Source organism: Notolepis coatsorum (genome assembly GCF_963971535.1).
Source record: "Notolepis coatsorum genome assembly, chromosome: 2".
Lineage (NCBI taxonomy): Eukaryota > Metazoa > Chordata > Actinopteri > Aulopiformes > Paralepididae > Notolepis > Notolepis coatsorum.
In genome coordinates, this window is record NC_140166.1 from 32,113,821 (window position 1) to 32,138,436 (window position 24,616).

Below are 24,616 nucleotides of genomic sequence, written 5' to 3' on the forward strand. Positions count from 1 at the left end.
GTTATTGTCGCACCAGTTTTTAAAACCTCTGGATTTCCAAATAATAGTCAGCTATGGTCACTGTCATTCTTAATTAGAGCTAAAACTTTATTTAACAGATTGCAGAATGGGTACAATACAGTACGGCTCATAGATAGATAGATAGATAGATAGATAGAAGAAAAACAAACCTGTGCGAGTCTTAATTCTTTATTTTTGTCAATATACTATGCAGTATACTAATATACAATGCTATATTACATCTGTTCTAGCAATGTTGTACCAATGTTTACCATATGTTACTGTTTTACCAATCGTATGCTACAGCAGTAAAGGTGTTAATAATTGGAATGGTTTGAAATATTTTTTTTTAGAAATCATGGAATTAATGTAAAAACACAGAAAGTATATTTAGATTCAAAGGCAATTTTAATAGCTTTCAATGAATACAGTTTCTCTCCTGTGAAATACAGTTAAAGCATTCACTTTTGACAGCCCTAGTATTTACAGGACATAACATTGTTCAAATAACAATGAAAACATGACAAACTGAATTTAAATAATCCACATCAGTAAAACTAAGAGGCCTTGATTTTCCATTTTAGCTTTAGCATAACAGATAACAGATAACTCCGTCTCTCCCTCACTATCTGGTAACGCATGGTCTGGTGGTTTCATAACAACACTGTGGCACATATTCGTTAAGGCACAGCACACAGTCACAATCTTGTCAATGAAAGAAAAGTCCTCGCCTTCAAATGGAACCAGCAGTTGGACTGGTATGGTATTATGTAGCATGCGATACTTATTGCGTACCAAACCGATCACTCTTTCAACATGGACCCTGAGGTGAGCTATTTGCTGTGTCTCTTCTACAGATTTTGGATCCATCTGGGCACGTCCGCTTGTGAATCCAGGGATTTTCACCGATGCACACATTAATGAAACATGGTCCCCAATGTCAAATCCACGGTCTGCTAAAACCAAGTCTCCAGGCAACAGTTTATTGAGGAGACCACTGTTCTCGGTCAGATGCTTGTCACTTACACGCCCTCCCCACCCTTTGGAAATGAAAGAGATAGACCCCTGTGGTGTAATGCCAATCAGGTACTTAACAGTGTGCTTTTGCTTGTAGTGGGAATATGTCTGTGCCTGCGCTTTCAGATTTGATGGTCTCAGTGCCAATTTCAAAGCAGTCCAGAATAACCGCAACACGATTGCCAAAAGCCTCTACAAACTGATGTGGCATGGTTAGTTGGAGGCAATGTCTTGGGCCAGGCACGTGGGGGCATCATTTGAGCTGTGGGCATCCACTGTGGTGCCGGCGGGGTCTGAGATTGAGGCAATATGGCTCTTGCAAAAGTCCCCATCATCTGCAGGAAGAGTTGGGTGGTGGCCTGCTGCTGCTCCTGCATGGACCTACTTGTGCTGTATAATGACAATACATTTTAATCTAATCTAATCTTTAGACAAGGTTTAATAAGGTGCAAGGTTCAAAGTAATCTATTATTAGTATCAATTTATTTGTCTAAAGATGATCCATGATCCTTTTTGATGACTGCTATGGTAGAGTGTGAACTCTCAAATGGCAACGATAAATACTAGGTGGTGGACAATTAGCATTTCAATGGTGTGGGGGTTGCAGCCATCGCATTCCAATGTAAGTGTCCTTGAGCAAGACGCTTAACCCCCTTAACCCTCCTGCAAGACTGGGTCTCGGGCTGCCTGTCTGTTCTCCTCCTCCTTCTCCTTCAGCTGAGCCTGTAGCAGTGAAGGGCTTGGGGTAATATGTGGACTGTATGAAGGCATCTGAAATTCTCTCTCTTTAGTATCTTGCCAAATTCTGATGCAGTCAGCCTGCCCTCTCGCTCCTTGTGCCACAGTGGACATGCAGCCTGTCCCGTCATTTGCAGTTGTAGTTGTCTTGCTTCCTCAAGATCAAAGCTCTGGATGTGCTGTGGTGTTGGTATGCCTATGTCTGGAGAGAGGGGCATGGGGATGGTCTTGGTACAGTGAGAGGATACAGGCAGGGATGTTGTTGGGTTGGTCTGTGGTCGCTGCAACAGTGGGAGCTGCAGCGAAAGAAAAAAGAAATAGATTAGAAATAATTTGTCTCATTTCTTTCTCTCCCCCAGAACCATTACCATTGTGGTTGGAGCCCAGGCTCAAAACGGCTTAAGATCTTGAGGTAGAAAAATGCTGTTTTTGAGGACTTGATTAGAAATACAAAACAATGAATAAAAAATATATATATATTACAGAGGTGTTCCATAGACTCACAGGAATTGTGTAAAAGTGCCCAAATAGTGAAAGAAATAGTAAAATAGTTCCCCTTTAATATGATCTATGTCTCTAATTCTCATATTGGCGCATTCTTCCAATTCTCCTCTCACAATATTCACCCTCACTGAACTGAGTCATCTGAAAATGTGCTGATTTGTGATGTCAGAGACTCAGCTGCATGTTGAGACTCACACACTAAGCACAGTTACCATTGTGGTTGGAGCCCAGGCTCAAAACGGCTTAAGATTTTGACAACGGAACAACATATGAAGTAGTGCAGTGTTGTAGTACTCGGGTCCAGGACTTGGACTTGAGTCCGAGTACTGGACTGATTTTCAGGACTTGTGACTCGACTTGGACTTGTGCACTGAGGACTCGGACTTGGACATGGACTCGAGCATTGACTGCATTCGGACTCGGAAGGTGCAGACAAGGACTTGTGAATTGATACATTTATTTTAGTTTTTATTTAGTTATTTATTTAGTTATTTTTTGGTAATAGGCCCTAATCATTTGTAATAAGATATTGATGGCTAGTGCATTTGTTTGGCTATTTACATTTACATTTAGTCATTTAGCTGACGCTTTTATCCAAAGCGACTTACAAGTTCTGTACGACAAGTCATCAGGAAGGGTACAACTCTATCAGCTGAGTAACAATGTTCATCAAAGTGTTGAGTGCTACAGTGTAGGTTAGTTTATTAGGACAAGTGCATGACAGTAAGGTTAGTTAGGGTTAGATTTCTTTATTGTGTCTATTTATTGTGGCTATTGTGTCACAAAGTAAATAAACTCCATTTTAAATGGTGAACGCTGTGTCATTTATGTATAATGTAGACCTTTTTTTATTTGTATGTCAGCTCTTCGACTGCCAGAATGGAGTGGACTCAACCTTGATGACTTGGACTCGGACTCGGGTAATGGGGACTCGACTTGGGCTCTTCTTTGGTGACTTGGACTTGGACTCTGACTCAAACACTGGGGACTCGACACTCGACTCAGACTCGATATTTAGTGACTCGACTACAACACTGAAGTAGTGATGTACTGACTGTACACAGTACCAACGGAACAACATACTGTATGAAGTAGTGATGTACTGACTGTACACAGTACCAACAGAACAACATACTGTATGAAGTAGTGATGTACTGACTGTACACAGTACCACCAGAACATATGAAGTAGTGATGTACTGACTGTACACAGTACCAACAGAACATATGAAGTAGTGATGTACTGACTGTACACAGTACCAACCGAACAGCATACTGTATGAAGTAGTGATGTTTTAATGATTACTCTACATAAAGCAACTTTGATATTTCAATTCTTACATTTTCCATCTCCTTACCTGCACAACCATAAATTCTTTCTTTTCAAAATCCAGCTCCAAGGGTTTTTGGACCATGAGTTGAACTTGAGTTGCGCTTTCTGCAACGGTAAACACAGGAACTACGGCGAACACATCCTTGACGTCTCCAGCCAGGGTTAGCTTGATTTGTCCTCCCTGCACAATAAACATAATGATTCATACTTAATCACAAGTAACCACTCAGGTCTTGTTATGTGTCATACAGTTGGACAGTACAACAGGACAACATGGTCTCTGCTTTTTTCATTGAAGTGTTTTGAAACAGTGATAATAATTATATTATACAGTATATACTGTATATATATGTATCTATAATTGTTGGATATGTCTGCATATATCCCTCCCTATTCACATACCTGTATAATAAAATTTAATAATATGTACAGTATATATTATATCTATATCTGTATATATCCCATACCTACTCTCAATAGTTATACCACTGGCCAGCATGGCTTACCACCATATTCTTATATTCAGAGTTAATTATATTGTTTACACTGCTTATTTGTATCATTACAATAGTTGTATTGCCTATATTAATGTATTATACTATTACCATGCCCCTCTCCCATGTACCCCCCCCCCCCCCCCCATGCTACTACTGTATGATGCCCGCATTTCCCCAAGCGGATCAATAAAGGAATATCTTATCTTATCTTAGTATATTACCTGTATCACTTTATATAATTATACTGTAAATACATGTTGCATATATTACCAGTAGCTTGTTATATATATCACATTTAATTACTTGTACATTGTATATTATTATTGCACTTAACTGTTACAGTCTGGTACACTCTGGTTAGATGCCAAACTTCTTTTTGTTGTACTGTACTTGTGCTGTATAATGACAATACATTTTAATCTAATCTAATCTAATAAACATCAAATTAGAGACTGTTTTTTTCTTTTCAATATCTCTGTTTTTGTTTATCTTTTTAAAGAATTAAAAAAAAAAAAAAGAAAAAAAAATCCTGTGACCTGGTCCGCATCTCTGACAGTGATGTCGAGGGGGATGGATCCTGATGAGTGCTCAATAATCTCTCCTGTGAAGGTGTCCTGCGGGACACATGTATCTTCGCACCTGTAGAATTCGGGTTTGTTGTCGTTTATGTCGAGAATTCTGATCTGTACCTCTGCAGTGGTGAAGGCATACACCCCATGGATGTTCAGATTAGCCTCAGTAGCCTAGAAGAGAAGAGAAGAGAAGAGAGGAGAGGAGAGGAGAGGAGAGGAGAGGAGAGGAGAGGAGAGGAGAGGAGAGGAGAGGAGAGGAGAGGAGAGGAGAGGAGAGGAGAGGAGAGGAGAGGAGAGGAGAGGAGAGGAGAGGAGAGGAGATAATTGATAACTTTACTGCTAGGCTCATATTTAATACTAGTACTACTATTACTACTACTACAACTGCTACACTACTACTGCTACTACTACTACTACTACTACTATGACAACTGCTACTGCTAAGACTAGTAGTAGTAATTTAAATCATTATTATTGGAAATAAATAAATAAAAGAGACATGTACCTTAACAATCACAACAACCTCAACAAAACTTCCGTTGCCAATGGTTTCACGGTCGATTTCGGACTTGACTGATATTTCTCCATTATCTTGGTTGATTTCAAAAAGGCATGTATTGTGTTCAATTACACTTGCTTGACTTGCTCACAATATAAACACACAGTAATACAGTAGATGCTTTGTTTTATCCTATCCAAGGGATTCGTTTTGTGACATTAATTCACATTACCTGGCATTAGCAATAGAATGACAAACAGCAAGATGCATGTCATGATGTCAGCATGTATTGTGTTCAATTACACTTGCTTGACTTGCTCACAATATAAACACACAGTAATACAGTATGCTTTGTTTTATCAAGCGCGCACACACAGTGTTATATTAACAAACGCATTAATCAATAGTAACATATATCGCGCACGCACGCACACACACGACGCACACACGGTGTTATAACCAAATAACGCTCTGATTAACAAATAGTAATATATAGGTTTCTTTAGACTAGAATAAGTCGTAAATCTGAGAAAGTTACGTAACGTTACTCTACTGTATGTGAGCTGGCTGGCTGCGGCATTTGCCATGTATAATCTGTAGGCAAAACGGACTGCATATATAAACGGCTGATGACTCATAACTTCCTATCACGTTTGAATAATGCTGTAAAGTTAAGTAAAAATGCATTTCAATAGTAATGTATATAAATTAAGAGCTTACCGATTGCAATCCACTGCCGACAGAAGAGACGCAATATTTACTTCCTAGTTCATGACGGCACTCTCTCTCTGCCTCTCTCTCATTTTGCCGAGGGCGGAGCTCGTCCAGCACGTTGTCACCAGCTGTATGAGAGCGCCCCCGCTGGTCATTGTTAACATTAACCACACCAAAACGACTTCATAACGGCAGGCAAACAGCTGTTCCAGGACTTTTCACAGCTGTATCTGTAGCATGAACCTCTGTGCGTGTGACACTCTACCCAGTGAAACTCCTCGCTGTCAGGTGAAAAGAAGTGACTGTATCGAAGGAGGAGTGTGGTAGTCTACACGCTTCCCAGACAGACAGTAGGCTAGTCTACACCCTCCCCAGACCGACAGTAGGCTAGTCTACACCCTCCCCAGACCGACAGTAGACTAGTCTACACCCTCCCCAGACCGACAGTAGACTAGTCTACACCCTCCCCAGACCGATAGTAGGCTAGTCTACACCCTCCCCAGATCGACAGTAGGGTAGTCTACACCCTCCCCAGACTGACAGTAGGGTAGTCTACACCCTCCCCAGACTGACAGTAGACTAGTCTACACCCTCCCCAGACCGACAGTAGACTAGTCTACACCCTCCCCAGACCGATAGTAGGCTAGTCTACACCCTCCCCAGATCGACAGTAGGGCAGCACAACGACCAGGAAGGGAATGTAAAAAGGCAACAACAAAGAATAAGGAGCAATTTACAGATGTGAATAAGTCACAATGACGCGGTCTGGAGAGACCCTTCAAACACAATTATTCAATAATGTAAAGATGCACAGTTTGTTTATGGAGCTGAAACATATAATGCACAAAAATATAATGTTATTCCAATAAATAAACCAGATTAAGAGAGTGTGTGTATGTTTATATTTTAAACTCAATATAGGATACAATTATATTGATATGTTATTACATCATCTGGAAAAAAGTTGTTACATTAACCATTCCACATATGTATTACATTATCCGGCAAGTTATCACATTATCCGCCACGCTATTACATTTCCTGGTGTTATTACATTTTTAAGTCCTTCTAAATGTAGCAGGGTGGATTATCCCTGCTTTATGGGAGTGGAAATACACGGCCACCTGGTAGCGAGAACGCAGCAGAGCTGGTTCCAGCTGAGTCCCCGACTGTAGGCCAGGAATGTTGAAGTGGAGGTCAAGCAGCAGGAGTGGATGGGGCCTAGGATTCACTAACCTAGGGATGGTACGCTGGTCCTTCTTGCCCTCCAGGGCGATCAGCAGTAGCTCCCCACACACCCACACTTCCCCCAATACTTCCTGGGCCCTCCCATACCCGATGGCAGTAAAGATGGATGATATATTCGCTCCCCAAAGCAGTACCCTTCCTTAATGATGAGTGGAGACCTTTCACAATGAACTATAGGCAGGAGGTGGGGAAAGGGTAAAAAACTGTAATGAGCATTACCCGGAAAGGAAAGGGTTAGCCAGAATGCACATTAACCGACACACACACAGTGCTCCCATTCAGTTCTCTTTACTGAAGTCTGATACAAGTTACAATTTATTACACCTCTATGAAAGTTATTTCCACACTGGGCACCTAGTGCTCTCGCTCTATACTACAGACTCAAGTTCTTCCCACACTGGGCTAGACACAGTAATAACACCTTCCCTTTAAGGGTCTATATACTGTTCCGCTTCTCCCTAGGTGGGGAGAGAGAGGAGGAGAAGGGAGAAGGACAAAGGGCTACTGAATGGGAATTTTATAAAAGAACGCACATTATTATCACACTCGAACCAAATGACAGTGGGCCCACGTTTCAAAATAAAAGTCCTATCTAGAGCCGGCTTTTCCCCAAAATAATAAATGGTCGGGGCGCCCCTAGACCCGCGCCGCCCAGTGGCGAATGTCTACCGATAAAACTTCAGCACTAAGAGCGCTTGCTGTACTTATTCAAATGGCGGGCCCGCTCTCACCACCAACCGTCCGTGTGGTGAGATGGCCGTCCGGAGGTCCCGTGATAGCAGGCAGCCGGGCTGGGTAGACGTTGGACAGGTGACCGCTGGGGCAACGGCTTGGAGGGGCTGGAGGAGCGTGCAGTGTAGTGACGTCCGCTGCTGGGCTGAAGGGGGGCGACACGCGGGCTAAACTGTGGTGCTAGCCTAAACAAAGCTAAGCTGTGGGTCGTGGTGAACCCCCTGTCATGACGCCTATACTTCAGCTAAAACGCAATGTGGCCAATATCTACCACGCTCTTTGGCAGTCGCTCGACTGCTTCTACGTTCACAATGTCTCTTCCACATTAACTAAAAGCTAAGCTATCGCACACTCATTACTAACCCGCTTCGTAACTGGGTTTCTATCTCGCATGCTTGATCTCCGGAGCTCCAGCTCCGTGCCTCCTCTCCCCTCTGTGGAAAACGCTGAAGAGGAAGTGCCTCCCGTCGGCGCCGCGCCCTGAGCCCATCCTTCTTCACCTGTATCTCCCTGCCCAACGTCGTCACCAGCTCCCCCTGGCGGCACCTGTATCCTGTCCCACTATGAAGTGTCAATGTTAGGATAGGGACCCATCAAGAGAGGTATAGCAAGTTAAGTGTCAATGTTAGGGTAGGGGGGATCAAGAGCGGTCAGCCGGTTACACAACGTCCTCGCGAACACAGGGAATGCAAGGAATTAGTGTTAGACACATTGAATTATTGTCAGACATATTCAGGTGTCTACATAAAGGAAAAGGTTCAAGTCAAGAGTCAAGTCAAGAGTTTTATTTGTCACGGCATACAAGTATACAATGAAATGCGGGTGGTCTTGCCCGCAACAATGTGCAATACAGTGGTACAACATGTAATAGAATCCAATAAAAAACAACATTGTGCAATAAACAGGTAACAGGTAACAGGTAGCATGGTGGGACATCTCGGTATCTGTACATAGTTATTTACAGGGCATATAGGACATGCTAGGTAGCTTAGGTATTGCAATACACTGTTAGTGTTGTTATACTAATTTAAAGTGACCTTTCCTTTTTGGCCATAAGTGTGGGCGTGTGTGGCATGAGTGTGTGTCTGCTCATGTTAAAGTGTTAAAGTGGCTGCTAGTGTGTGAGCGTGCACAGCGTGCGTGTCGTGTGTGTGCTCATGTGTGCTTGTGTGTGGATAGATCAGTGTTCTGTGGCACTCAGTGTTCATTGTTCAAGGCTCTGATGGCCTGGGGGAAGAAGCTGAGCCTAAGCCTCTCTGTCCTAGTAGCTGGGGTTCGCAGGCGTCTGCCTGACCTCAGCAGCTGGAACAGGCTGTTATTGGGGTGGTGGGGGTCTTTCATTATTCTGCAGGCTCTGGATTTGCACCTCTTGTTGTATAGAACCTGCAGGGGAGGTAGTGCAATACCCGTGGTACGCTCGGCTGAGCGCACCACTCTCTGTAGGGCCTTCTTGTCCTGTGCCGTGCTGTTTCCATACCAGGCAGTGATGTTTCCAGTCAAGATGCTCTCTACAGCTCCGGAGTAGAAGGACTGGAGTATCTTCCCCGATACTCTGAACTTCCTTAACTGTCTCAGGTGGTAGAGGCGCGAGGTTATTACATTTCCCGGTGTTACAATTAAGGCTATCGGTTTTCCTGAAGGAAGTGAAATAACAGAAAAATCTGGAGTGAATCTGTACTCAATCTGTACGGCCCCTTGAGATCACCATTTCCAGGTAGTACACAGAGCCCGATTACAAAAGCATTGTGTTGCAGGAGTGTCACACATCCCACTGAATCTCTTTGCTAACCGTTTACCGAGTAATATACTTTTGTACATTAAACCTGAAGTTATCTCTCTCTGATTTATTGTTGAATATGGAGTGGGGACCTCTGGTCTGTCTACCGCCACACACACACGCACACCCATCACACACCAATCTGTAGAAACATTGAAGTCCCACCTCAAAACCCACCTGTCCAACCTTGCATCCCGTCACTCCTGACCCTCCAACCCACATGTTCAACCTTGGCAGACCCTCACTCCTGACCCTCCAACCCACCTGTTCAACCTGGCAGACCTTCACTCCTGACCCTCCAGCCCCTGCATCACTTACATCAACACATCTGTACACATCTATATACTATTTATTTGTATTTTCACTCTGTTTCATCTCTAAGCTGTCTCCCTTTCTCTGTAGTATCCCCACCAAAGTGTCATTGTGAAAGTCCATGTACTGTGTTTGTCCATGTACTGTAATGCAATGTGCGTTGAGATACCATATGTAAGGTTCTATATAAGATACATGTATTATTATTAACACATCTCTGGGTTAGGTGACAGTATAGAAAGTCCTCAGCTCCGACGCCTGGAGCAACAGGAAAGGTCTGGGTAAGAAAATAAAAGGAGACACACCCTCCCCTTCCTCAATCACCACCGTTCAGGGACCAGTGCAGACTGCCTGGGGCAGGTGAAGAGAATATGCACGCAGGTGAAGTTTCCCTGTTTTTTTTTTTTTTTTTTTTTTTTTTTTTTTTAGAGATAGGAAGCAACCTTCCTTTGCTTGTTATTCACACAACATGAGATCAAATCAAATGTATTTGTATAGCCTGAGATCACATGGAAGTCTTCTTGTACAAGTCAAGAAGAAACATGATCAAAAGATCAAAAGATCAGGAACAAAAACCACCATAAAATCCACATATGCGACACTCCCAGACTTTCACCAATGAAGATAAGGAATGACTCACTAAAAACCTAGCAATAGGGGGAAAAAGCACCACAGTCGGCGTGGACGATGATACATAGTGTTGCTATGGATGATAGATGGAGAATAGAACAGGCGAATAATTGGTATGAATGTATATATAAATGTAATGAAACACACACATATATATATAAGGTAACAATTATAGTATCTTGGGTATATTTAATTTAAATAAATAGAGCAAAAGACAACAACAACAACAACAACAACAACAACAAATAAAAAATATCTGTCTGTAAACAGTCAAACATGCACTCCATTATTCACAGTGTGGGAAATAGCATGCATTCCTAGAAGAGTGAAAATGTGTATTTTGAAGTGCCACTGGGTAGTGTAGAGGTCTAAGCGCTCGTCTACCACTGCAGAGACCCTCTCTCTCACAGTGTGAACAACGTGGCCCCATTCCCCGTACCTGGATAACTGAGTTAGCCGGATAATTTCCAGTCAAGCCTGACTTAAGCCGGACCTTCCCATTCCCCGACGCTCGATTGTCTAAATCACCATGACAACAGATCAAAAAGTTTGAGCCTGGTCGGGAGCAGGGTTAACGTTAGGTTATGACTATAACCGAGTTCTGTTAGTATAGCGACGCTCGGCATCGCTCTCTGCACTATCTCGCATATGTGCACGCGCACTGAATAAAGACCACAAATGTACCTTTAATCCCAATATTCATCTGACCACACCCCTATCAGCTTACCCATATAAGCAGGGGTGGGGCCACCCACTCGCCTCCTTCCCAAGCTTTCGCCACAAGGCGAGGTCAAAGGCTGCAGCGGCGTCGGATGCCGAGCGTCGCTATACTAACAGAACTCGGTTATAGTCATAACCTAACGTTCTGTTTCGTATTCGCTCTCGCTCGGCATCGCTCTCTGCACAAGGGAGGCCGAGCGAGAGCCAACGGCCGACAAATACACCCCGCTGACAGCCCCCCACAACCATCAGAACAGGGAGGGCCGAGCCCCCCCGACCCACCCTAATGGAGGGCACCCCCCCTATTAGGGGCTTCACGGGAGGGCGACGGACCCGACCGTGGGAAGAGGCACTCAAGCAACTCAACGCACAGGGTGAGCAGACCGTGGCTTGACCCCACGACTACACACACGCACAACCCGCATGCCACCCGGGAACGAACGGAGGAACAACCTCGTTACTGCCCCCAGAATCACGGGGTCAAGGGCAAACCCAACCCCGTGGCAAGGCCGTAGCAGCGGAGCGCGAAGGAAGACCCAGACCCACCAAAAGGACTGGACTCCCTGGAATGGGGGCCCGGAGAAGTCCATGATGCCAGCATCAATACCCCACCAGGTGGGCACGTAGTGCCCCGCCCCCCACATCGCCAGCGTATTCGGACAAAGGCCCCTCAGCCGAGCGGGCCCCGTCCCCCCAATAGTACACCGCCTGGCACACTGACCCTGCAACAGGCAGTCAGCATGGCCGTAAGCACACAAAAAAGGTTAACCAACGGAAGCAGGCAGCGCACCGGGGAAAAACCAGGCAACAGGCTATTAACCCTAGCCTGGAGACTGCGGACGAGACAGGCGCCAGAGGGGACAGCTGAACACAGCCGCACCGGCGGAAGGAGCGTAAGCTGGCGGTGTTGCATGACCAAGCCTCCATTTAAAAACCCCCACCCAGAGGGGTCGAGGCAGAGAAGGCTGACACGATTGGCAGACGTCATGAACGTGCAGGGGCACCCTCAAACGGTGAACCCGGGAGTTGACACTGCTCCAACACACCAGGGAATCAACCACCTTGGTGTTACCCAATGCGGTGGTTGTTCCTATAACCCCTCAAGAAAAAACTCCAAAACACACCTGCGGGTATACACCGGCTATACCGCAGTACAAGTGTTTCAGTTTTAAAAAAAGGGTTAACCCAGGCCTACGGGTCGACGAAACATTACTTCGGACCGGGCCTGGCGGTACGGGAAGCACAGGGTCACCAGAGGAGGTCAAAAACCACCCTCACAGGCCCCTCTTCGCCATGCGTGAGAGAGGAGCGAAAAAGAATGGAGAACCAGCCCCTAAGCACACCGTACTTGGTATTCCCAGGCGGTCTCCCAACCAAGTACTAACCAGGACCAACCTGTGTAGCGGCCGAGATCCGACGAGACCGAGCGTGTACAGAATGGCATGGCCGTAAGCCATTACGACAGTGCTGAGTAAAACGTACCCAACCAGGGTCTCCATAGCGCTTAACCCTGTGACACCCGGACCGACCTGGCATTTTTCCCCCTGAAAAAAGCCCAAGTCCCTCAGGGTACCAGAACAGCAGATCTGCATCCCCGGCGGACAACGGGTTCAACTGATCCGGACCAGCGTGACCAGAACCAGTCCCGTGCCCTAACCACGCCGACATGCCTACTCCAGGAGAAGGGCAGATATGCGTGTCGATCTTAACATGAAAAGAAGGCGCCACCCAGACGTTCGGGCGAACCGCGCCTGGTGGCCCACCCCAAGGGCGTGAGACCCCTCTACATATGTTCAGATCCATTCCGTCATCATCCCCCAGACATGAACGAGAATCCGTCGAAAACCAACCCAGGTCGTGGGATTTGGTCGTCGGAAGAGGAAAAACCCCCATCTCAGTTGCTTTATAAAAACGCCGTTTTAACCACAAGCAACCAAGGCGTGCCAGTCAGTCGCCTGTTTACAGCGAGCTAGCACTATACGTGCGTCGGGACACACCCCCATCAATGAACAGGCTATTTAGACCTGTCATTGAATCCCCAAGGCGCCCAGGGGAACGACAAGAGGGGTGTGACACTCCCTAACTCCAACACTTTTTGAATAGAAAAGAAGGAAGCATCAACAGTATGTATCCCAGTCTACACAGCCGGGGGTAAAAAAATTTCACATTTTTACATCCCACCACCCTCCCATAGGAAGGAGACGGGGATCCCCAGAGAGACTTCCCACGCGAGCTGTACAGATTGAAAAGAATATATTGCACCTTGAGCCATGTAAAAAATTGGTTTTAGGGCTCTCCGGGGAAGAGGCACTGAACCCATACACACTCAATAATCGAATTGAATCGAATACATATACCATAGAATAGGACACCTTCTAGAGCAGGGGTGGCCAACCAGTCAGAGACTAAGAGCCACAAAAAAATGACTGTGGTACCACAAAGAGCCACACCATATACCAGCGTTTCTCAACCTTTTTTTTCAGTCACGGCACCCTTCATGTGTTTATAGGTCTCACCCTCTGGCCTCTGAAGTTGCTAATGTCTTTTTTATTTGGGCCTCACAGGGTTAAAAGTACCCTGTGAGACCCACGGTTGCAAAATTACAAAATCACTTTTAGCCATTTAAAAAAATATTGTTTATTTAAAAAATGTTAAAGGGGAACTATTTTACTATTTCTTTCACTATTTGGGCACTTTTACACAATTCCTGTGAGTCTATGGAACACCTAGGTTTTTTTCAAAAAAAATGCATTGTTTTGTATTTCTAATCAAGTACTAAAAACCGCATTTTTCTACCTCAAGATCTTAAGCCGTTTTGAGGCTGGGCTCCAACCACTGTGTGGCCTGGTGCCAACTGCCACATCAACTGCCACATTATTATGCAGCTGAGAAATCTCTGACATCACAGATATGCACATTTTCAGATGACTCAGTTCAGTGAGGGTGAATATTGTGAGAGGAGAATTGGAAGAATTCGCCAATATGAGAATTAGAGACATATATCCTATTAATATAAGTCCACATAGCTAAGAAACAATGGTAAACACTGAAAAAAGCCATTTATAAGATAGTTCCCCTTTAAGCACATGTATAGTCAATTGGTCCTGTTGTTCAGCCTCACAATGCTATTTGATAGTAAATGTGTTTATATGTCCCACCCTCTGGCCTCTGAAGTTGCTAATTTCTTTTTAATTTGGGCCTCACAGGGTTAACCTCTTAAGCCCGAGATATACAGTAAAAGTGTATATTTTCAGCATTATGTTTGTTTACCAATTATTTTAACTGTTATTAGTGAAATATAAGATTATAGAAATCTCAGGGCATTGAGTCGGAAACCGGCGCATATTGACAGGAGGAAGTGGCACAGCCAAAAGTGAGTGTAGTTTAATTTCTCTTATTTTTTGGGATTATCTCCCACAAACCTGAACGTTATTGCCATAAAACAGAACGCAGTTAGTTTCTCTACCTTTCTGTGAACGTCTTGCAAAAAACGGTGTTGCAATATGATGAAGAATGGTGGAGAAATTTACATTATAAAAAAGATGGCAGAATTCAGTACTGTATCTACAAAACCTTCTGTTTAATCATCTTCCCTTTATTCATTTGCTTAGATTTTTCAGGTCTGGTCAATTTTAGCATGGTGTTATTTACAGTCAAAGATAATTTTTTTTTTAAATAGAATTGATATTCTCCTTTGGTTCATTACAATTTACTCAAGCCTAGTAACAGACACACTATTCCTGACACTGATCCATATATGTCCCTAGATTCAGATACCAAGAACATGCAAATGGACCATTTAAAAAAAAATTGTAAATATTTATTCTACGTCCTTATGGAATGAGTGACATAAAAAAAAAAAAAGTAAAAAAAAAAAAAGTAAAAAAAAAATAAAAAAAAATATTTTTATTTTATTTTTTTTTATGGATGGAAGAGCCGCACATTGACGGGCAAAGAGCCGCATGCGGCTCGCGAGCCGCGGGTTGGCCACCCCTGTTCTAGAGGGTCCACTCACTTTGACAATCTGAGGAGGAAGGCTCTGTACTCTGATGGAGGCTCCCTCACATGGAAGAAGGAGTCCGAACTCCTGGATTTGAGAAATTGAATGAGCCGTTGACGTCACATTAATGCATTTGAGAATAAAGAGATAAAACTTCATTCAAAAGTAAAATATTCTAAACACGGGTCTCTCGTCCATTAATGGATAAACAATGAATTTATCCCGTCTGGCACAGTGGCGCAGCGGCTAGTGCTGAATCCTGGCAACCGGGCGACCGGTGTTCGAAACCCTGCGTTTCCAATATAATTTTTTTGGAATATAATATTAATGATTATACGCAAAAGTAGCCTAGTTTTAAGTTAAAATATTATAAATCTACATGCATTGAGGATGTCATTATTTATATAGCTCTCAACGTGCACCAAATTGAATTATTCCTACATTGCAAAAAGAAGGAAAAGACAAGGATTCGAACCCCGGCCGTCTGCGTGAAAGTCAAAACCACAAACCGTTACACCACAGTGCAGATAACTAAAAGATCCACCATACATCAATCAATGGGTAAGAGAGCCGTATCCTTATTCTGTATAACAGTTAAACTAATTATTTTCGCTAGCAAGATCTCATTTGATTATTCAATCCATAAACCTACTGCCAGCAGGCAAGTTTAAAGAAATATAATCTGATTGATTGGGGTAATGAGGGACTTAAAATTAGCCTATAGATCATGCATTTAACTTGTCGGCGAGGCTATTGAGCCGTACTGCAATCTGTTAATAAAGTTTTAAATCAATTAATCAATCAATGCCGTTAGAAAATCAGGATCTCTGCTATCGATACGTGCTGGCTTTTCAACTGAAGCGGCCGCGCGCACTTATCCTGGGTCTCAAGTCTGGTTCGAGTTAACGAGACTGAATCCACCTTCGAGGAACAGGAAAATCCCGGCTTCAAACATCGGGTTAACTGAATCTGGATAATGGGACTCTTGATCGACTTAGTTGAACCAGGTACGGGGAATAGGGCCGGCTTCCCAAACTGGGGGAGCTGTCCACTCTGTGGTGCTGAAATCTGTACCACTGATCAGCCTTTTGCTTCACTCTCCTGCTGGTGCAGAAGCTGACATTGATTGATTGATTGATTGATTGATTGATTGATTGATTGATTGATTGATTGATTGATTGATTGATTGATTGATTGATTGATGATTTATGATGAGTTTATTTCAAATATGCAACAGAACAAACAAACATCAAGTACAGATATAGCCTTAAGCCGTTCAAATAATAAATGTATATAAAAAATAAGAAATAGGGCGGCTGGGTAGCACAGTGGACTAAGCGTCTGTCTACCACCACAGAGACAGTGGGATCGAATCCAGCTGTGGTGCTTCCGGCTTGGCCGACCGTCCATACTAACACAATTGGCAGTGTTAGCGGGTGGGAAAGCAGGCGAGGCGGGTCCTGGTCGTTGTAAACAGCGACTCCTACAGTTCGGTCGGGGCGCCTGCACAGCAAGGGAAGGATCTGGGAGAGGTAGTGTGACCTTCCACACGTTACACTCTCCCGGTGAAAAGAAGGGGTGGGCTGGCTACACATGTGTCGGAGGAAGCATGTGATAGTCTCCGCCCTCCCAGACAGACGGTAGGGGGTAGAGCGCGCAACAACCAGGAAGGGGATTGGGAATTGGCATAATCACTAACATTGGGATGGGAGAAAAACGGAAAAAGAAGGGGGAAAAAGATCATAAAAAAGATGTAAAATAAAAAAATAACAAAGAACAAACAAAAAAGTCAAACTCAATATATATATATATATATATATTTCTTTTGTTTTGTCATTTGAAAAGGAGTGGGAAGAAGCATACACTTATTTAATCCGACCCCTTTTTACTCATTATAATGATGATTATACACTCCTATAATTACAGCCAAGGCTCTGGAATGAGCTCCCCCAGGTCTTGAGAGCCTCCCTCTCTGTGGACTCGTTCAAGGGGCAGCTAAAACCCACCTGTTCCAGTTGGTGTTTGGCCACATACGTACATATGTGAACTGGTCATTTAGTTTCTTCTATTTTTGTCTGTGCCTGTTTTTATATTGTATGTTTTTATGAATTGACCTGTTCTTTTGTTTTTAAACTTGTGAAGCACACTGAGCATTCGTGGTGGGGAGGGTGCTATATAAATAAAGCCTTACTTACTTACTACTCCTCAACATCTGAGAGTCTGCTGTTCAATCTACCCTGCGAGATTCAGCGGAGGTACACTGTTGTTTGTAGGTTTTGCAAAGAGCAAGTATCAGTGCACTAACGAGGATCCATGTTCAAACTAGCATTAGCTAACTACTGCAGCTTGGCCAGCAGTAATGTTTAACGAGTTGGCAATGTCTAACGAGTTCAGTGTTAGACTCAGACTCCCAAGATGCAACACAGTCATCTTCCTGGACATTTACATTTTACTATAGGTATACCTTCCTGGACATTTACATTTTACTAAAGGTATACCTTCCTGGATATTTACATTTAAATTTGACATTTTACTGTACATTTTACTGTATATTGTCGGACTGTATATTTCAGATTTTTTGAATGTACATACATATTTTAGAATGCATATCTCTGACTGTGTATTTTTTATTTTATTTTATTCTTATTCCTATTCTTATTTTGACTTTTGACTAACTAAATGTTCATTGTGAGCGATCTGTGGTGCTGAATTTACCTTGGGATTAATAAAGTACTTCTATTCTATTCTATAAACTAGCATTAGCTAACTAGTGCAGCCTGCCCAGCTGTAGTGCTTAACGAGTTGGCATAATCTGCAGCAGCACAGCCACACAACATTCACGTGCCACACAACATTCACGTGCCACACAACATTCATGTGCCACACAACATTCACATGCCACACAACATACACGTGCCACACAACATTCACGTGCCACACAACATTCACATGCCACACAACATACACGTGCCACACAACATTCACGTGCCACACAACATTCACGTGCCACACAACATTCACGTGCCACACAACATTCACGTGAGGGAAACAAAGATACTACCGAACAGTGATGCCACATATTACTTGTAAAAATTATCTGATTACTGATTACTCCTTTAAAAAGTAATCTAGTTACTTTACTGATTACTTGATTATCAAAGTAACTTAGTTACTTTGAAAGTTACTAGGTTACGAAGTCGACGTCGTCGTCCCTGTTGCTGCCACAAGAATGACAACATTTCTTTTTTAATAATGCTTTATTGAAAGTGCATAATGTCATAAATCATGATTGGCTGCTCAGACAGGTCATCATGAGACGTCATCAGCCATCAGGCCATACTCCGGTCTAGCTGACTGTACCCCTGGCTCTCTTATCATCAGCATTATGAGATAGTAACTAAATAGTAATGCACAGCCACTTGGAAAAGTAACTGTAATCAGATTACTGGCTTGTAAAAAGTAACAAGTTAGATTACTATTTACTGACAAAAGTAATCAGATTAGTAACTAGTTACTGGCATCACTGCTACCGAACCATCACGAGTATATTCGATGATATTTCTGCACTGTGCATTTGTGGAAACAACTGATCATCTATCTAGTGGCAGCTGTGCTGTATCACTGATGGTCTCCCATGTAGCCATAAGCATTCACATTTCAAATAGATTTTCATATGGTACATTTTGGCATAGTAATAATAATAATAATAATAATATATTTGATTTGTAGGAGCGCTCTATATTTGTACAACAAATCTCAAGGCGCTATAGTGTAGAAGGACATAAAAACTAGCAAGAGAGTAAAAAAAGAACATACAATGAGTTTGAATAACTAAACCTATTAAAGTAGTAAAAAGAAAATGACATGTGAAGGCTACAACTAGTGAGTAAAAGAACAGAAAATAATAAGGGCTAAAACTAGTAAAAGAGTGTGTAGAGCAAAAAAATAACAATGTGTAGAGCTAAAACTATGGTTCTGTCAATGGTTCTTACTGGAAACAATCATTTTGCTAAGCATGTTAGGCCTGGCATCTACTTTCTTTTTTAGACTAGTCATGTAATGGTTATTTTTACGGTTTTATTTTTCAGGGAAGTGAATGTGACCTTTGGGTAAGTAGAACATGACATTTACTTGCCCAACGGGCAAGTGCTTTTGAGACCTTAATGTCAACCATTGCATTGAGTAAGTCACTTAACCCCCAACTGCTACACAGCAGCTGCTCGGAGGCCAAACAGGAGAAGAGTGTTTTTGTCATGACTAGGATTGGGTACTGAACTCTGTACTTTTAAGGGTGACGACCAAATTACGTTGTACTTGGTACTACAGAGTACCAATTCACGTTAGATCAATCGGTGGCACATTTAGATACATTGAGAGCTGATAGATTAAGACCCGCCCAGTTAGAAAATAATCCGAATTCCAATGACGCGCAATATGAAATTACATAATAGACATAGACCAGCACATACTTTACATTTTAGAAGCTGACATCTAGCTCTTCAGCCCTGCGTTCACAGCCCTGTGACAACTCATCTCGCAAGTCGTTATACGTGAAAACGCGAGCAAAGGATAGCTCGCTCTCTCTCTCTCTCTCTCTCTCTCTCTCTCTCTCTCTCTCTCTCTCTCTCTCTCTCTCTCTCTCTCTCTCTCTCTCTCTCTCTCTCTCTCTCTCTCTCTCCCCTCTCTACGTTCAATGACAAGTAGCCAAACGTTACACTAGAAAAACTAACTGGATAGTTGATGATAATAAATATTTAACTTCATTAGCTGAAATATGTAAGGGATAATGTATAGCTACGAGGTCATTGTCGCAAAATAATTGACCGACACAGAGTTTAAAATACCGAGCCGCTTCGGCGAGGTGTTTTAAACGTCAGTGAAGGTCAATTATTTTGCGACAATGACCGAGTATAGCTATACATTATCCCGCTTATTACATGGCTAACTTACTAACAATATACCTACTGTAATTCATTTTACATCGACTCGCAACACTGGTTCTGGCTGCGTTCTGGCTCCGCTCGTCGCTCCGCCCCCTGTCATCGCCGGCAGCAGAACACCGGCAGTGTCTAATTGCACTGAAACAGTGTGTGTCAGTGGGCTTGATTGCGAACAGCTGCACACAGCGGTCATTATTGTCCCACAGCGGTCATTATTGAAAAATAATGACCGCTGTCGGGGGGCTATTGACCAATCACAAGCAAGCATTTCGGCGAATGTGAAAACGCCATGTAATAATCTCAAATAATTTGTCTGCTATAAGCCCTTCTCCCTTTCTCTCTGTGTGTAATATGCATATGACTTCCCCTCTTGTGGGTCTTTGGAAAGACCAGATGAGGTCAGAGGAGTTTGATCGAATAAAATGAAAATAGCAAAAGTCATACCTCTGTTCAAGACTGGAGATAAACACCACTTCACAAATTATAGGCCTTTTTCTCTACTTCCTCAGTTTTCAAAAATATTAGAAAGACTCTTCAACAACAGATTAGATAAATTCATTGATAAACATAATTTACTCACCGATAGCCAGTATGGATTCAGAACACACCGGTCAACATCACTAGCGTTAATAGAACTCATTGAAAAAATCACAAATTCCATAGATAAAAAAGAAAACATGTAGCTGGAGTATTCATTGACCTAAAAAAAGCATTTGATACTATTAATCATGATATATTAATCAGGAAATTGGAGAGATATGGGATCAGGGGGGTAGTATTGGACTGGGTGAGAAGCTATCTAAATAAAAGACAACAATTTGTGACAATGAGAGATTATAAATCTGAATGTTTGGACATTGCTTGTGGTGTCCCCCAGGGGTCAGTGTTGGGTCCAAAACTGTTCATTTTGTACATTAACGAGATATGTAAAGTATCCAATATATTTAAATGTATTTTATTTGCGGATGACACTAATCTTTTCTTTTCCGGTGAGAATGTCCAGCAGCTTTGAGAGGTCATCACATCTGAAATGAAGAAATTGAAGGAATGGTTTGATAGAAACAAATTATCATTGAACTTGAGCAAAACTAAAATTATGTTGTTTGGAAACTGTAGATTGGATACTCAGGTACAAGTTAAAATAAATTATGTGATTATTGAAAGAGTTTATGAAAATAAATTCCTAGGTGTAATAATAGACCATAAAATCTGTTGGAAACCTCACATAAAACATGTCCAATCTAAACTCTCACGAAGCATTTCAGTCATGAGTAAAGTAAAGCACATTCTGGATAGAAAATCACTCTACATTCTCTACTGCATTTACATTTACATTTCACTAGTTCACTAGTTTTACCATATTTAAATTACTGTGCTGAAGTCTGGGGAAACAATTATAAGTCTACACTACAACCACTTTTTATACTCCAAAAAAGGGCCATAAGGATAGTTCACATTGCAGGTTATCATGATCACACTAACATATTGTTTTTGGAGTCAAAGACATTGAAGTTAAATGATCTTGTGGAATTTAAAACGGCACAATTAATGTATAAAGCAAAAAGTCATGCACTTCCAAGAAACATTCAAGAATTGTTCTTTGATAGGGAGGGGGGTTATAATCTGAGGGGAGAACACAATTTAAAGGTGCTAAATGTACGCACTACCATGAGAAAACACTGCATCTCGATATGTGGAGTGAAACTGTGTAACAGTCTAAATGTGGTGCTAAAGCAATGTCCAAACATGAGACAATTCAAACTGATGTATAAGGAAATTATGTTCACAAGGTACAGGGATGAGGAAGGGACTTGATATTCACGGGTGTTTACATTTTTATTTTGTTTTCTATTTTATTTCTTTCATGTTTTACATATATAGTATTTGTTTTTTGTTTTGCATATATATATATTTTTTTTCTTTTCTTTTTTATGTTTTAAAATAGTACACTCATTTGAGTAGTGGAAAAGGGGTAGGATTAAATAAGTGTATACTTCTTCCTACTCCTTTTCGAACATGTAGATTGAGTTGTTTTGCTTTTTGTTATTGTTTGTTTGTATTCATTGCATGTTCGAAATAAAGATTTCAAATCAAATAAAAAAAATCTTATTTACTGAGGATGGCCTGTAAATATTGATATTTAAACATAAAAAATGTATAATACATAATAAATGTATACATGATATAAATGGTTGTAGGGGCAGTTTGGAAGGGGATAAGGAGGGGTTGTATTGTGTGTGGTGTGTTACAATGATAAATAACGTTGAAATTGAGAAGTTTAGACTTTTTTTTATTTTTACAACTGAACTGAACTGAACTGAACTGAACTGAACTGAACTGAACTGAACTGAACTGTATTACACAGAGAGTAATGCACTGAAAAAAGGTACAGTTGGGTACTGGTTTAAATGTGAACGGTACCAACCCCTAGTCATGACTGATTATAATACATGTAATAAAAGCTAGCACTGGTCATCTGTTAGTGTCAAGTACTCCCCATCAAACAGACCAAAAGCAGATTTTCTTTAAAAAAGTTACTAAAACAAAAACAAAAAAACCCATAAAGATCTTACTATGTTTTTGCTGTTTCTGAACATTTGAATGTTTTTGTTTTATTTTAATTGTTGTACATTTGTGATAATTGTGTCTTTGTTTTCACTGTAGTCACTATTGTTTGATCTGTTCCGTTTTTATAGATAGCCATTGTACCATTGTGTGATTTTAATTGTTTTTAGTTGTTATTATTGTTGTCTGTTTGTGTGGACCCCAGGAAGAGTAGCGACCACTTTGTGGAAGCTAATGGGGATCAAAATAAAGAATAAAAAAAAAAGTTATTCATACAGGTGATATGTAACTGTGTGAATATGAAGCAAGATGCTATTGAAACAGTGTGCCATCATTCAAAAGGAATTCTGTTAGAAATAAACACAACATTTAGTGGTTATTTACATTTACATTTTGTCATTTAGCTGAACGCTTTTATCCAAAGCGACTTACAAGTCAGCAGGAAGGCTACAACTCTTACAGCTGAGTAACAATGTTCATCAAACAGTGCTGATACTTGGGTGCTGCAATGTTGAGTGCATAGTAGTAGAGACATATTAGTATAGTAGGAAGAGTGCATGATAGTATAAGTATTTAGTGGTCAGTCAACATGGCTGCCGGAGCCAATAGAACCACTACAAGTGTGTATTCCAACAACATTCCCTTGAGCTTCTCTGATTGGTTAGAGAAGGACAAGCCTTTCAGTGACACTTTAGAATAGAATAGCCCTGTGCTGCTGCTACACTGGTCCATGAAACTCACTCACAGTAGACTGTGACTCAGTATGGCAACATTAAAGAGATATTTCACTTTAGCAGTCTTCCCTCTATCTGGAGTCATCTATCATCAACCGCTGCTGTCCCTGCCGTTCACTGTCACCATTCCTCCCAGGTGGCAGGCACTTCCATTCATTTTGAGGACAAACTTTCATACTTCTGAAGTATAAACAGACTATACAACAGTATTATTCTGTGTAATGTATTTTTTATTAAATCAGTAAAATAACTATTTCTCAATTGATATGTAGTTTTACAAACTGTGAACTTAACACAGAATGTTTAGAATCTTTCTTCCATCAAGGCAACAACTCCCGAACCCTCCGTGCAAGGCCACAGCACACTCAATCCTACAACAAATTGACCGGATCGGTTATTATTTCTCAAGGGTAATAGATCTGTAAAGACACATCAAATGCCAAAACGAACACGTACCTTTGACTCAGAAGTGTCGGTTTTGTTGAAATTCGCACAGTAGCTGTTTGTTTATATTTCACAAGTATGATATTTAGACTATAGTTTCCCAAAATGGAAGCGAACTAGGAGCCTGACGCCTGGGAGGAATGGTGGTGTTGACAGCAGACGACGTGCTCACTAGTTTCCTTGTAGATGCACTTACATAGAGGCAAAACCGCTCTAAGAATAATTCTTGTAGATGCACTTACGTAGAGGCAAGACAGCTCTAAGAATAATTCTTGTAGATGCACTTACGTAGAGGCAAGACTGCTCTAAGAATAATTCTTGTAGATGCACTTACGTAGAGGCAAGACTGCTCTAAGGATAATTCTTGTAGATGCACTTACGTAGATGCAAGACTACGCTAAGGATAATTCTTGTAGATGCACTTACGTAGAGGCAAGACTGCTCTAAGAATAATTCTTGTAGATGCACTTACGTAGAGGCAAGACTGCTCTAAGAATAATTCTTGTAGATGTACTTACGTAGAGGCAAGACTGCTCTAAGAATAATTCTATCATATGTTTTGGGGTGAAATTCAAATAAAAAACATGTGACCAATAATCTTACAATGCAACTTCAACGTGATTAGCCATACGGATAAGCAG

General features: G+C 41.9%; 1 long non-coding RNA gene across 1 annotated transcript; it reads right to left on the bottom strand.

Annotated features, from left to right (window-relative positions):
- Positions 1-305: 305 nt before the first annotated feature.
- On the bottom strand, positions 306-4,761 carry LOC311248858. The gene is made up of 3 exons (XR_014620978.1): positions 4,625-4,761; positions 3,617-3,772; positions 306-2,051 (listed from the first exon to the last, which is right to left on the bottom strand). It is a non-coding gene; the product is annotated as an uncharacterized lncRNA (long non-coding RNA).
- Between the last annotated feature and the right edge of the window lie 19,855 nt (positions 4,762-24,616).